The sequence below is a fragment of the Misgurnus anguillicaudatus genome, chromosome 17 (assembly GCF_027580225.2).
Source record: "Misgurnus anguillicaudatus chromosome 17, ASM2758022v2, whole genome shotgun sequence".
Lineage (NCBI taxonomy): Eukaryota > Metazoa > Chordata > Actinopteri > Cypriniformes > Cobitidae > Misgurnus > Misgurnus anguillicaudatus.
The window spans coordinates 30,834,304-30,850,168 of NC_073353.2; positions in this window are offsets into that span (position 1 = coordinate 30,834,304).

The following is a 15,865-nucleotide window of genomic DNA, read 5'->3' on the forward strand; positions in this document are numbered from 1 at the left end:
ACGTGACACGATGACATCATTGATTATAGAATGTAAAACGTCACATAGAATGTCCGGTCCCTCTGGGAACCGAGGTTACTGTAGTAACCGATATGTTTACACTCTGTTGGGTTATTTTATGGTAAGAAGAAAAACAGTGAGGTGGCTCAACCGCTCCGCTAAAGATCCACTGATTCCGATGATCCACTTCGTGTTTTCCCGACAGCTCCGCAGCATCTCTCTGGAGACGACAGTTCTTGAAGGTTGTTGAATTTACAGGTAACTTTCATTACATTACTTCAGTTGTCGATCCGCTGAATTAGTAATTTGGTAGTTTGTTTTTGTAATGATTTGCTCTCGGTCTTTTAAAAGTGAAAACAACTTGTCAAGCAAATAACAATAAAAATCCACACTTAGAATTACAATTAAGCTTAATCAAATTAATGTACCCGATCATATTCCAACTGAAAAATCCAGCTAAGACCAGCATAAGCTGGTTTAAGGTGGCAGTAGTTGGTTTAAGCTGGTTTTCTCAGCCTGGCAAAACTGTTTTCTACACCAGCAAAACCAGCTAAGACCAGCTCACCAGCTTATGCTGGTCTTAGCTGGGTTTTTTAGTAGGGATCTAATATAAATAACCCCAAATTTGCTGTTGTTGGCACATTTTGTAGACAAAAAACAAACCACTAATGGCTTCACAAAAAAGTAGACAGAGGATTAAGGAAGACGCTAAAGGCAATTCAACATTGCAACTGGATTCAAATCTCAATCAAGCCAGCTGGTAAGTCATATAATAGAACATTTAGCAGTTTGTCAAACTTTAATTCTTGTTATTAAGTATATTTATCTTAACCTCCTAAGACCTGGTGTGTCCACATACATGGACATCACATTTTTATGTTGTTTGCAGCATAATACTTAATTCTGTGTAACTGGAACCTGTTGTACACTAGTCTCGCGTAGCCAGACCTTCAATACTGAAGGTATTGTGTTTTTCGCTGCTTTTTCTGGACAAAGCCCGCCCACGAGCTGTTTGACCGACATGTCAAACAACCAATCACAGTTTGTTTCATCTAGCGTCACGTTTCGGACTCCCCACAATAACGAGCCGGCTGGCAACAAGTCAGTTATTGAAATAGCCAGACGCAACCAAATAGTATCTAAATAAACAACATTACTCACCATAGGACAACGTTGAGCACTTCATCAACAGCCACACCAATGAGACGATCCTGTTAAACGTCTGTTTGAAGCATATCTCTCCACTTTTTAACACATACAAGCAATTCAGGAGAACCAAACTTTTAAACTCCACTAACTGCCTTAAAGAAAACTCTTGGACGTCTTTTAGAGAGTCGATGCCGCGAACTATGCATATTTTTGAGAATCCAATGTTTAGCTGATCATGATAACTGCTCATTATTATCCACGTGAACACGACTGATTCTCTTCCTCAATGGAACGTCAGAGCTTTGTTTTCCAGGGACTGAAACTAATCGCGACACTCGCGTCTCCTGGAAATCCGTTTTTTTCCAACCAATCAAAGATGACTTTAACATTCTCACAAGGTTTCCAGAAAAGTGTACGAAAAACATCAGACGTTCAGCCAACAGTTTGTGGGCGTGACGTCTGAGGCTGAGACTAGTTGTACACAAACGTGAACAATTACACTGCTTCATGTTGAAAGAAAAATATTTGGTTATTATATTTATTGGTTCTTCCAAACCCAAAATAGCTGGATGAAATCTAAAATCCAAACCAAAGCTCGGGTATTAGGAGGTTAATTACATTTTAATCACTTATGCTAGTCATCGATAACACACTGCAGACACGTTTTATTAAAAACATATTAGTAGTAGCACCCCCCTCTACATAATGTTAGCCTTTTTTTGGTTTGGACCACTTTCCCTCAAACTGTCTGTTCACGGCCCTCAGTAAAGCTTAAAGGTGCCAAAAAATGCATTAAAATAATGTGTTAAACAAGTCCAGGGCCCTACGCAGGATTTTATAAATACCGAAGTCCATAAAAGTATTATGCTGAAATACAACATCAGTAATGCAGTGATGGAACTAGAATTGTAGAAATTGGTTGGCCAAGGCTACTTTAGGGGCTCCATATCCCATTAAAGAAAACTGTAATTATTAAAAAAACATAAATTAATCTACAATTACTTCACATTACCCCACATAAGATAAATATTTTTCTAGCCCTGCATGTATTACTGTATGCATTATACTAACTGTAAGATTTATTAATTAATTTTAAACTTCTCACATCTGGTTTACTGTCTGTTAATAAAGCAAAAGGCTTCTTGTTAACTGCAGTAACTTTAGTAAAAGTTGTTCAGAAAATCAAAATTTCATGATGAACCTTAAACTTACTTTAAATAGCAGAGCTCAACGCAGATGACGTTACAGTCAGGACGAGTGGGTGATTTTTTTCTTATTTTGTTATTTAATTAACTTTAATGACTTCAACAGGTATTTTTTCTTAGGCTTTAAGACCAAATTCAATTTCACTAGTTCGCATGCGCATTCATTCTATTGAATGATGGTAAAGTTAAATTTGGCTTGCTGTCCTCAGAGGGAGCTCGAACCCGAGACTCGGCTCGAGCCCCAAGTTCAGAAACCCCCCATTGTAACACTGAGCAGAGAGAGAAATAGGCAACGTTAAGGAGGAGAATTGGGGAGGAGGAGGGATGCCGGATGAATCGTCAATGTAAGGCGTGGAGATTAACTCGCTTAAAGGGAAATTCCGCCCTAAAACGGAATTTAGGGTGTTTTTTCGTTGTTAACGAGTCAAACTTTCATTTAAAAGCATATTTATGACTGAAGAGCAACATTTGGGATGTTTGGGATGTTCGTTTTCTGGTGGACTTGCCTTTGGGTGGGAGTGAGTGGGGCGTGTCGCATGAGTGCACAGAATCTCTATTTTTGCAACACTAAGAAGGCTCGACACAACGTGATACTTTACTCGAAGTATCACGTGGGTCTCTACACATGAACGCGAGCATTGAGAACATTGTTTGTGTACACAGATTTTAGTAAAAGCGAAAAGTTTGGAACAACTTACCGTGCTGTTAAACTGCGTCCCGCCGCCATCTTGCCAGTCATGAGCAATCGATCTCAGAATGCGACATAAGGAGGAAGGAGAGTAAAGATGGATAGCTCCTAAAGCATAGTTCCATATAAATGCACGGTTAATTTGTTGTTTTGTCTCTAGTGAAAAACAATATTGACTCTGTAGTTGAAAAGTAGCGTCCTATGGAGTCCATTCAATCGCATTCTGAAATCGATTGCTCACGACCGGCAATACGGCGGCGGGACGCAGTTTAACAGCACGGTAAGTTGTTCCAAACTTTTCGCTTTTACTAAAATCTGTGTACACAAACAATGTTCTCAATGCTCGCGTTCATGTGTAGAGACCCACGTGATACTTCGAGTAAAGTATCACGTTGTGTCGAGCCTTCTTAGTGTTGTAAAAATAGAGATTTTGTGCACTCATGCGACATGCCCTATTCACTCTCATTCAAAGGCCAGTTTACCAGAAAACGAACATCCCAAACATCCCAAATGTTGCTCTTTAGTCACAAATATGCTTTTAAATGAAAGTTTGACTCGTTAACAACGAAAAAACACCCTAAATTCCGTTTTAGGGCGGAATTTCCCTTTAAATAGGCTCTTCGGATGATTGACAGGACTGAATGTTTTAGGCTCCTCCCGAAACTAAGTTTAGAACTTCATAAAATGTTTAAGCCAAAAGATGAACATGGGCTCATTTAAACTCCATTCCTGTTCAACATAATGAATCTAATTATTGTACAGAAAAAATATCACTTAAAGAATAAAAGGGTGGTGTTGAATTTTGAAAACAAACGCGTTTGGCACTTGACTCGACGGAGTCGCGTCGTCAACGTGAGGTTGGGACGGACCCGACGGAGTCGTGCCGACGCGTTTGGTACTTGACTCGACGGAGTCGCGTCGTCAACGTTAGGTTGGGACGGACTCGACGGAGTCGTGCCGACGCATTTGGCACTTGACTCGACGGAGTCGCGTCGTCAACGTTAGGTTGGGACGGACTCGACGGAGTCGTGCCGACGCGTTTGGCACTTGACTCGACGGAGTCGCGTCGTCAACGTTAGGTTGGGACGGACTCGACGGAGTCGTGCCGACGCGTTTGGCACTTGACTCGATGGAGTCGCGTCGTCAACGTGAGGTTGGGACGGACTCGACGGAGTCGTGCCAACGAGTTTGGCACTTGACTCGACGGAGTCGCGTCGTCAACGTTAGGTTGGGACGGACTCGACGGAGTCGCGTCGTCAACGTGAGGTTGGGACAGACTCGACGGAGTCGTGCCGACGCGTTTGGCACTTGACTCGACGGAGTTGCGTCGTTAACGTGAGGTTGGGACGGACTCAACGGAGTCGTGCCAACGAAATTGGCACTTGACTCGACGGAGTGGCGTCGTCAACGCGTTGCCAACGTTAGGTTGGGACGGACTCGACGGAGTCGTGCCGACGCGTTTGGCACTTGACTCGGCGGAGTCGCTTCGTCAATGTTAGGTTGGGATGGACTCGACGGAGTCGTGCCGACGCGTTTGGCACTTGACTCGACGGAGTCGCGTCGTCAACGTGAGGTTGGGACGGACTCGACGGAGTCAAGCCGACGCGTTTGGCACTTGACTCGAGGGAGTCGCGTCGTCAACGTGAAGTTGGGACGGACTTGACGGAGTCGTGCCAACGAGTTTGGCACTTGACTCGACGGAGTCGCGTTGTCAACGTTAGGTTGGGACGGACTCGACGGAGTCGTGCCGACGCGTTTGGCACTTGACTCGAGGGAGTCGCGTCGTCAACGTGAAGTTGGGACGGACTTGACGGAGTCGTGCCAACGAGTTTGGCACTTGACTCGACGGAGTCGCGTTGTCAACGTTAGGTTGGGACGGACTCGAGGGAGTCGCGTCGTCAACGTGAGGTTGGGACGGACTCGTCGGAGTCGTGCCGACGCGTTTGGCACTTGACTCGAGGGAGTCGCGTCGTCAACGTGAAGTTGGGACGGACTTGACGGAGTCGTGCCAACGAGTTTGGCACTTGACTCGACGGAGTCGCGTTGTCAACGTTAGGTTGGGACGGACTCGACGGAGTCGCGTCGTCAACGTGAGGTTGGGACGGACTCGTCGGAGTCGTGCCGACGCGTTTGGCACTTGACTCGACGGAGTCGCGTCGTCAACGTGAGGTTGGGAAGGACTCGAAGGAGTCGTGCCGACGCGTTTGGCACTTGACTCGACGGAGTCGCGTCGTCAACGTGAGGTTGGGACAGACTCGACGGAGTCGTGCCGACGCGTTTGGCACTTGACTCGACGGAGTTGCGTCGTTAACGTGAGGTTGGGACGGACTCAACGGAGTCGTGCCAACGAAATTGGCACTTGACTCGACGGAGTGGCGTCGTCAACGCGTTGCCAACGTTAGGTTGGGACGGACTCGACGGAGTCGTGCCGACGCGTTTGGCACTTGACTCGACGGAGTCGCTTCGTCAATGTTAGGTTGGGATGGACTCGACGGAGTCGTGCCGACGCGTTTGGCACTTGACTCGACGGAGTCGCGTCGTCAACGTGAGGTTGGGACGGACTCGTCGGAGTCGTGCCGACGCGTTTGGCACTTGACTCGACGGAGTCGCGTCGTCAACGTGAGGTTGGGAAGGACTCGAAGGAGTCGTGCCGACGCGTTTGGCACTTGACTCGACGGAGTCGCGTCGTCAACGTGAGGTTGGGACAGACTCGATGGAGTCGTGCAGACGCGTTTGGCACTTGACTCGACCGAGTCGCGTCGTCAATGTGAGGTTGGGACGGACTTGACGGAGTCGTGCCAACGAGTTTGGCACTTGACTCGACGGAGTCGCGTTGTCAACGTTAGGTTGGGACGGACTCGACGGAGTCGTGCCGACGCGTTTGGCACTTGACTCGACGGAGTCGCGTCGTCAGCGTGAGGTTGGGACGGACTCGACGGAGTCGTGCCGACGCGTTTGGCACTTGACTCGACGGAGTCGCGTCGTCAACGTGAGGTTGGGACGGACTCGATGGAGTCGTGCCGACGCGTTTGGCACCTGACTCGAGGGAGTCGCGTCGTCAACGTGAGGTTGGGACGGACTCGTCGGAGTCGTGCCGACGCGTTTGGCACTTGACTCGACGGAGTCGCGTCGTCAACGTGAGGTTGGGACGGACTCGACGGAGTCGTGCCGACGCGGTTGGCACTTGACTTGACGGAGTCGCGTCGTCAACGTGAGGTTGGGACGGACTCGAGGGAGTCGCGTCGTCAACGTGAGGTTGGGACGGACTCGTCGGAGTCATGCCGACGCGTTCGGCACTTGACTCGACGGAGTCGCGTCGTCAACGTGAGGTTGGGATGGACTCGACGGAGTCGTGCCGATGCGTTTGGCACTTGACTCCACGGAGTCGCGTCGTCAACGTGAGGTTGGGACGGACTTGACGGAGTCGTGCCGACTCGGTTGGCACTTGACTCGTCGGAGTCGCGTCGTCAACGTGAGGTTGGGACAGACTCGACGGCGTCGCGTCGTCAACGTGAGGTTGGGACGGACTCAACGGAGTCGTGCCGACGCGTTTGGCACTTGACTCGACGGAGTTGCGTCGTCAACGTGAGGTTGGGACGAACTCGACGGAGTCGTGCCGACGCGGTTGGCACTTGACTCGACGGAGTCTCGTCGTCAACGTGAGGTTGGGACTGACTCGAGGGAGTCGCGTCGTCAACGTGAGGTTGGGACGGACTCGTCGGAGTCATGCCGACGCGTTTGGCACTTGACTCGACGGAGTTGGTCGTCAACGTGAGGTTGGGATGGACTCGACGGAGTCGTGCCGACGCGTTTGGCACTTGACTCCACGGAGTCGCGTCGTCAACGTGAGGTTGGGACGGACTTGACGGAGTCGTGCCGACTCGGTTGGCACTTGACTCGTCGGAGTCGCGTCGTCAACGTGAGGTTGAGACAGACTCGACGGAGTCGCGTCGTCAACGTGAGGTTGGGACGGACTCGAAGGAGTCGTGCCGACGCGTTTGGCACTTGACTCCACGGAGTCGCGTCGTCAACGTGAGGTTGGGACGGACTCGTCGGAGTCGTGCCGACGCGTTTGGCACTTGACTCGACGGAGTCGCGTCGTCAATGTTAGGTTGGGATGGACTCGACGGAGTCGTGCCGACGCGTTTGGCACTTGACTCGACGGAGTCGCGTTGTCAACGTGAGGTTGGGACGGACTTGACGGAGTCGTGCCAACGAGTTTGGCACTTGACTCGACGGAGTCGGGTTGTCAACGTTAGGTTGGGACGGACTCGACGGAGTCGTGCCGACGCGTTTGGCACTTGACTCGAGGGAGTCGCGTCGTCAACGTGAGGTTGGGACGGACTCGTCGGAGTCGTGCCGACGCGTTTGGCACTTGACTCGACGGAGTCGCGTTGTCAACGTGAGGTTGGGACGGACTCGAAGGAGTCGTGCCGACGCGTTTGGCACTTGACTCGACGGAGTCGCGTCGTCAACGTGAGGTTGGGATGGACTCGACGGAGTCGTGCCGACGCGTTTGGCACTTGACTCGACGGAGTCGCGTCGTCAACGTGAGGTTGGGACGGACTCGACGGAGTCGTGCAGACGCGTTTGGCACTTGACTCGACAGAGTCGCGTCGTCAACGTGAGGTTGGGACGGACTCGTCGGAGTCGTGCCGACGCGTTTGGCACTTGACTCGACGGAGTCGCGTCGTCAACGTGAGGTTGGGACGGACTCGACGGAGTCGTGCCGACGCGTTTGGCACTTGACTCGACGGAGTCGCGTCGTCAACGTGAGGTTGGGACGGACTCGACGGAGTCGTGCCGACGCGTTTGGCACCTGACTCGAGGGAGTCGCGTCGTCAACGTGAGGTTGGGACGGACTCGTCGGAGTCGTGCCGACGCGTTTGGCACTTGACTCGACGGAGTCGCGTCGTCAACGTGAGGTTGGGACGGACTCGACGGAGTCGTGCCGACGCGGTTGGCACTTGACGGAGTCGCGTCGTCAACGTGAGGTTGGGACGGACTTGAGGGAGTCGCGTCGTCAACGTGAGGTTGGGACGGACTCGTCGGAGTCATGCCGACGCGTTTGGCACTTGACTCGACGGAGTCGCGTCGTCAACGTGAGGTTGGGATGGACTCGACGGAGTCGTGCCGATGCGTTTGGCACTTGACTCCACGGAGTCGCGTCGTCAACGTGAGGTTGGGACGGACTTGACGGAGTCGTGCCGACTCGGTTGGCACTTGACTCGTCGGAGTCGCGTCGTCAACGTGAGGTTGGGACGGACTCGTCGGAGTCGTGCCGACGCGTTTGGCACTTGACTCGACGGAGTCGCGTTGTCAACGTGAGGTTGGGACGGACTCGAAGGAGTCGTGCCGACGCGTTTGGCACTTGACTCGACGGAGTCGCGTCGTCAACGTGAGGTTGGGACGGACTCGACGGAGTCGTGCCGACGCGTTTGGCACTTGACTCGACGGAGTCGCGTCGTCAACGTGAGGTTGGGACGGACTCGACGGAGTCGTGCAGACGCGTTTGGCACTTGACTCGACAGAGTCGCGTCGTCAACGTGAGGTTGGGACGGACTCGTCGGAGTCGTGCCGACGCGTTTGGCACTTGACTCGACGGAGTCGCGTCGTCAACGTGAGGTTGGGACGGACTCGACGGAGTCGTGCCGACGCGTTTGGCACTTGACTCGACGGAGTCGCGTCGTCAACGTGAGGTTGGGACGGACTCGACGGAGTCGTGCCGACGCGTTTGGCACCTGACTCGAGGGAGTCGCGTCGTCAACGTGAGGTTGGGACGGACTCGTCGGAGTCGTGCCGACGCGTTTGGCACTTGACTCGACGGAGTCGCGTCGTCAACGTGAGGTTGGGACGGACTCGACGGAGTCGTGCCGACGCGGTTGGCACTTGACGGAGTCGCGTCGTCAACGTGAGGTTGGGACGGACTCGAGGGAGTCGCGTCGTCAACGTGAGGTTGGGACGGACTCGTCGGAGTCATGCCGACGCGTTTGGCACTTGACTCGACGGAGTCGCGTCGTCAACGTGAGGTTGGGATGGACTCGACGGAGTCGTGCCGATGCGTTTGGCACTTGACTCCACGGAGTCGCGTCGTCAACGTGAGGTTGGGACGGACTTGACGGAGTCGTGCCGACTCGGTTGGCACTTGACTCGTCGGAGTCGCGTCGTCAACGTGAGGTTGGGACAGACTCGACGGCGTCGCGTCGTCAACGTGAGGTTGGGACGGACTCAACGGAGTCGTGCCGACGCGTTTGGCACTTGACTCGACAGAGTTGCGTTGTCAACGTGAGGTTGGGACGGACTCGACGGAGTCAAGCCGACGCATTTGGCACTTGACTCGAGGGAGTCGCGTCGTCAACGTGAGGTTGGGACGGACTTGACGGAGTCGTGCCAACGAGTTTGGCACTTGACTCGACGGAGTCGCGTCGTCAACGTGAGGTTGGGACAGACTCGACGGAGTCGTGCAGACGCGTTTGGCACTTGACTCGACGGAGTCGCGTCGTCAACGTGAGGTTGGGACAGACTCGACGGAGTCGTGCAGACGCGTTTGGCACTTGACTCGACGGAGTCGCGTCGTCAACGTGAGGTTGGGACGGACTTGACGGAGTCGTGCCGACGCGTTTGGCACTTGACTCGAGGGAGTCGCGTTGTCAACGTGAGGTTGGGACGGACTCGTCGGAGTCGTGCCGACGCGTTTGGCACTTGACTCGACGGAGTCGCGTCGTCAACGTGAGGCGGGGAAGGACTCGAAGGAGTCGTGCCGACGCGTTTGGCACTTGACTCGACGGAGTCGCGTCGTCAACGTGAGGTTGGGACGGACTCGACGGAGTCGTGCCGACGCGTTTGGCACTTGACTCGACGGAGTTGCGTTGTCAACGTGAGGTTGGGACGGACTCGACGGAGTCAAGCCGACGCATTTGGCACTTGACTCGAGGGAGTCGCGTCGTCAACGTGAGGTTGGGACGGACTTGACGGAGTCGTGCCAACGCGTTTGGCACTTGACTCGACGGAGTCGCGTTGTCAACGTTAGGTTGGGACGGACTCGACGGAGTCGTGCCGACGCGTTTGGCACTTGACTCGAGGGAGTCGCGTCGTCAACGTGAGGTTGGGACGGACTCGTCGGGGTCGTGCCGACGCGTTTGGCACTTGACTCGACGGAGTCGCGTCGTCAACGTGAGGTTGGGACGGACTCGAAGGAGTCGTGCCGACGCGTTTGGCACTTGACTCCACGGAGTCGCGTCGTCAACGTGAGGTTGGGACGGACTTGACGAAGTCGTGCCGACGCGTTTGGCACTTGACTCGACGGAGTCGCGTCGTCAACGTGAGGTTGGGACAGACTCGACGGAGTCGTGCAGACGCGTTTGGCACTTGACTCCACGGAGTCGCGTCGTCAACGTGAGGTTGGGACGGACTTGACGAAGTCGTGCAGACGCGTTTGGCACTTGACTCGACGGAGTCGCGTCGTCAACGTGAGGTTGGGACGGACTTGACGGAGTCGTGCCAACGAGTTTGGCACTTCAGTCGACGGAGTCGCGTCGTCAACGTTAGGTTGGGACGGACTCGACGGAGTCGTGCAGACGCGTTTGGCACTTGACTCGACGGAGTCGCTTTGTCAATGTTAGGTTGGGACAGACTTGACGGAGTCGTGCCAACGCGTTTGGCACTTGACTCGACGGAGTCGCGTCGTCAACGTGAGGTTGGGACGGACTCGACAGAGTCGCGTCGTCAACGTGAGGTTGGGACGGACTCGACGGAGCCGTGCCGACGCGTTTGGCACTTGACTCGACGGAGTCGTGCCGACGCGTTTGGCACTTGACTTGACGGAGTCGCGTCGTCAATGTTAGGTTGGGATGGACTCGACGGAGTCGTGCCGACGCGTTTGGCACTTGACTCGACGGAGTCGCGTCGTCAACGTGAGGTTGGGACGGACTCGACGGAGTCGCGTCATCAACGTGAGGTTGGGACGGACTCGACAAAGTCATGCCGACGCGTTTGGCACTTGACTCGAGGGAGTCGCGTCGTCAACGTGAGGTTGGGACGGACTCGTCGAAGTCGTGCCGACGCGTTTGGCACTTGACTCGACGGAGTCGCGTCGTCAACGTGAGGTTGGGACGGACTCGAAGGAGTCGTGCCGACGCGTTTGGCACTTGACTCCACGGAGTCGCGTCGTCAACGTGAGGTTGGGACGGACTTGACGAAGTCGTGCCGACGCGTTTGGCACTTGACTCGACGGAGTCGCGTCGTCAACGTGAGGTTGGGACAGACTCGACGGAGTCGTGCAGACGCGTTTGGCACTTGACTCGACGGAGTCGCGTTGTCAACGTGAGGTTGGGACGGACTCGACGGAGTCGCGTCATCAACGTGAGGTTGGGACGGACTCGACAAAGTCATGCCGACGCGTTTGGCACTTGACTCGACGGAGTCGCGTCATCAACGTGAGGTTGGGACGGACTCGAAGGAGTCGTGCCGACGCGTTTGGCACTTGACTCCACGGAGTCGCGTCGTCAACGTGAGGTTGGGACGGACTTGACGAAGTCGTGCCGACGCGTTTGGCACTTGACTCCACGGAGTCGCGTCGTCAACGTTAGGTTGGGACGGACTCGACGGAGTCGTGCCGACGCGTTTGGCAGTTGACTCGACGGAGTCGCTTCGTCAATGTTAGGTTGGGACAGACTCGACGGAGTCGTGCCGACGCGTTTGGCACTTGACTCGACGGAGTCGCTTCGTCAATGTTAGGTTGGGACAGACTCGACGGAGTCGTGCCGACGCGTTTGGCACTTGACTCCACGGAGTCGCGTCGTCAACGTGAGGTTGGGACGGACTCGTCGGAGTCGTGCCGACGTGTTTGGCACTTGACTCGACGGAGTCGCGTCGTCAACGTGAGGTTGGGACGGACTCGAAGGAGTCGTGCCGACGCGTTTGGCACTTGACTCGACGGAGTCGCGTCGTCAACGTGAGGTTGGGACGGACTCGACGGAGTCGTGCCGACGCGTTTGGCACTTGACTCGACGGAGTCGCGTCGTCAACGTGAGGTTGGGACGGACTCGACGGAGTCGTGCCGACGCGGTTGGCACTTGACTCCACGGAGTCGCGTCGTCAACGTGAGGTTGGGACGGACTCGTCGGAGTCGTGCCGACGCGTTTGGCACTTGACTTGACGGAGTCGCGTCGTCAACGTGAGGTTGGGACGGACTTGACGGAGTCGTGCCAACGAGTTTGGCACTTCAGTCGACGGAGTCGCGTCGTCAACGTTAGGTTGGGACGGACTCGACGGAGTCGTGCAGACGCGTTTGGCACTTGACTCGACGGAGTCGCTTTGTCAATGTTAGGTTGGGACAGACTTGACGGAGTCGTGCCAACGCGTTTGGCACTTGACTCGACGGAGTCGCGTCGTCAACGTGAGGTTGGGACGGACTCGACAGAGTCGCGTCGTCAACGTGAGGTTGGGACGGACTCGACGGAGCCGTGCCGACGCGTTTGGCACTTGACTCGACGGAGTCGTGCCGACGCGTTTGGCACTTGACTTGACGGAGTCGCGTCGTCAATGTTAGGTTGGGATGGACTCGACGGAGTCGTGCCGACGCGTTTGGCACTTGACTCGACGGAGTCGCGTCGTCAACGTGAGGTTGGGACGGACTCGACGGAGTCGCGTCATCAACGTGAGGTTGGGACGGACTCGACAAAGTCATGCCGACGCGTTTGGCACTTGACTCGAGGGAGTCGCGTCGTCAACGTGAGGTTGGGACGGACTCGTCGAAGTCGTGCCGACGCGTTTGGCACTTGACTCGACGGAGTCGCGTCGTCAACGTGAGGTTGGGACGGACTCGAAGGAGTCGTGCCGACGCGTTTGGCACTTGACTCCACGGAGTCGCGTCGTCAACGTGAGGTTGGGACGGACTTGACGAAGTCGTGCCGACGCGTTTGGCACTTGACTCGACGGAGTCGCGTCGTCAACGTGAGGTTGGGACAGACTCGACGGAGTCGTGCAGACGCGTTTGGCACTTGACTCGACGGAGTCGCGTTGTCAACGTGAGGTTGGGACGGACTCGACGGAGTCGCGTCATCAACGTGAGGTTGGGACGGACTCGACAAAGTCATGCCGACGCGTTTGGCACTTGACTCCACGGAGTCGCGTCGTCAACGTGAGGTTGGGACGGACTTGACGAAGTCGTGCCGACGCGTTTGGCACTTGACTCCACGGAGTCGCGTCGTCAACGTTAGGTTGGGACGGACTCGACGGAGTCGTGCCGACGCGTTTGGCAGTTGACTCGACGGAGTCGCTTCGTCAATGTTAGGTTGGGACAGACTCGACGGAGTCGTGCCGACACGTTTGGCACTTGACTCGACGGAGTCGCTTCGTCAATGTTAGGTTGGGACGGACTCGACGGAGTCGTGCCGACGCGTTTGGCACTTGACTCCACGGAGTCGCGTCGTCAACGTGAGGTTGGGACGGACTCGTCGGAGTTGTGCCGACGCGTTTGGCACTTGACTCGACGGAGTCGCGTCGTCAACGTGAGGTTGGGACGGACTCGAAGGAGTCGTGCCGACGCGTTTGGCACTTGACTCGACGGAGTCGCGTCGTCAACGTGAGGTTGGGACGGACTCGACGGAGTCTTGCCGACGCGTTTGGCACTATACTCGACGGAGTCGCGTCGCCAACGTGAGGTTGGGACGGACACGACGGACGCGGGACGACGAGGTTGTCACTGTCCTCGACGGAGTCGCGTCGTCAACGTGAGGTTGGGACGGACTCGAAGGAGTCACGTCGTCAACGTGAGGTTGGGACGGACTTGTCAGAGTCATGCCGACGCGTTTGGCACTTGACTCGACGGAGTTGCGTCGTCAACGTGAGGTTGGGATGGACTCGACGGAGTCGTGCCGACGCGTTTGGCACTTGACTCCACGGAGTCGCGTCGTCAACGTGAGGTTGGGACGGACTCGAGGGAGTCGCGTCGTCAACGTGAGGTTGGGACGGACTCGTCGGAGTCATGCCGACGCGTTTGGCACTTGACTCGACGGAGTCGCGTCGTCAACGTGAAGTTGGGATGGACTCGACGGAGTCGTGCCGACGCGTTTGGCACTTGACTCGACGGAGTCGCGTTGTCAACGTGAGGTTGGGATGGACTAGACGGAGTCGTGCCGACGTGGTTGGCACTTGACTCGACGGAGTCGCGTCGTCAACGTGAGGTTGGGACGGACTCGACGGAGTCGCTTCGTCAACGTGAGGTTGGGACGGACTCGACGGAGTCGTGCCGACGCGTTTCGCACTTGACTCGACGGAGTCGGGTCGTCAACGTGAGGTTGGGACGGACTCAACGGAGTCACGTCGTCAACGTGAGGTTGGGACGGACTCGACAGAGTCGTGCCGACGTGTTTGGCACTTGACTCGACGGAGTCGCGTCGCCAGCGTTAGGTTGGGACGGACTCGACGGAGTCGTGCCGACGCGTTTGGCACTTGACTCGACGGAGTCGCGTCGCCAACGTGAGGGTGGGACGGACTCGACGGAGTCGTGCCGACGAGTTTGGCGCTTGACTCGAGGGTGTCGCGTCGTCAACGTGAGGTTGGGACGGACTCGTCGGAGTCGTGCCGACGCGTTTGGCACTTGACTCGACGGAGTCGCGTCGTCAACGTGAGGTTGGGACGGACTCGACGGAGTCGTGCCGACGTGTTTGGCACTTTACTCGACGGAGTCGCATCGCCAACGTGAGGTTAGGACGGACTCGACGGAGTCGTGCCGACGCGGTTGGCACTTGACTCGACGGAGTCTCGTCGTCAACGTGAGGTTGGGACGGACTCGAGGGAGTCGCGTCGTCAACGTGAGGTTGGGACGGACTCGTCGGAGTCATGCCGACGCGTTTGGCACTTGACTCGACGGAGTCGCGTCATCAACGTGAGGTTGGGATGGACTCGACGGAGTCGTGCCGACGCGTTTGGCACTTGACTCCACGGAGTCGCGTCATCAACGTGAGGTTGGGACGGACTTGACGGAGTCGTGCCGACGCGGTTGGCACTTGACTCGTGGGAGTCGCGTCGTCAACGTGAGGTTGGGACAGACTCGACGGCGTCGCGTCGTCAACGTGAGGTTGGGACGGACTCAACGGAGTCGTGCCGACGCGTTTGGCACTTGACTCGACGGAGTTGCGTCGTCAACGTGAGGTTGGGACGGACTCGACGGAGTCGTGTCGTCAATGTGAGGTTGGGACGGACTCGACGGAGTCGTGCCGACGCGTTTGGCACTTGACTCGACGGAGTCGCGTCGTCAACGTGAGGTTGGGACGGACTCGACGGAGTCGTGCCGACGCGTTTGGCACTTGACTCGAGGGAGTCGCGTCGTCAACGTGAGGTTGGGATGGACTCGTCGGAGTCGTGCCGACGCGTTTGGCATTTGACTCGACGGAGTCACGTTGTCAACGTGAGGTTGGGATGGACTCGACGGAGTCGTGCCGACGCGTTTGGCACTTGACTCGACGGAGTCGCGTCGTCAACGTGAGGTTGGGACGGACTCGACGGAGTCGTGTCGTCAACGTGAGGTTGGGACGGACTCGACGGAGTCGTGCCGACGCGTTTGGCACTTGACTCGACGGAGTCGCGTCGTCAACGTGAGGTTGGGACGGACTCGACGGAGTCGTGCCGACGCGTTTGGCACTTGACTCGAGGGAGTCGCGTCGTCAACGTGAGGTTGGGATGGACTCGTCGGAGTCGTGCCGACGCGTTTGGCACTTGACTCGACGGAGTCGCGTCGTCAACGTGAGGTTGGGATGGACTCGACGGAGTCGTGCCGACGCGTTTGACACTTGACTCCACGGAGTCGCGTCATCAACGT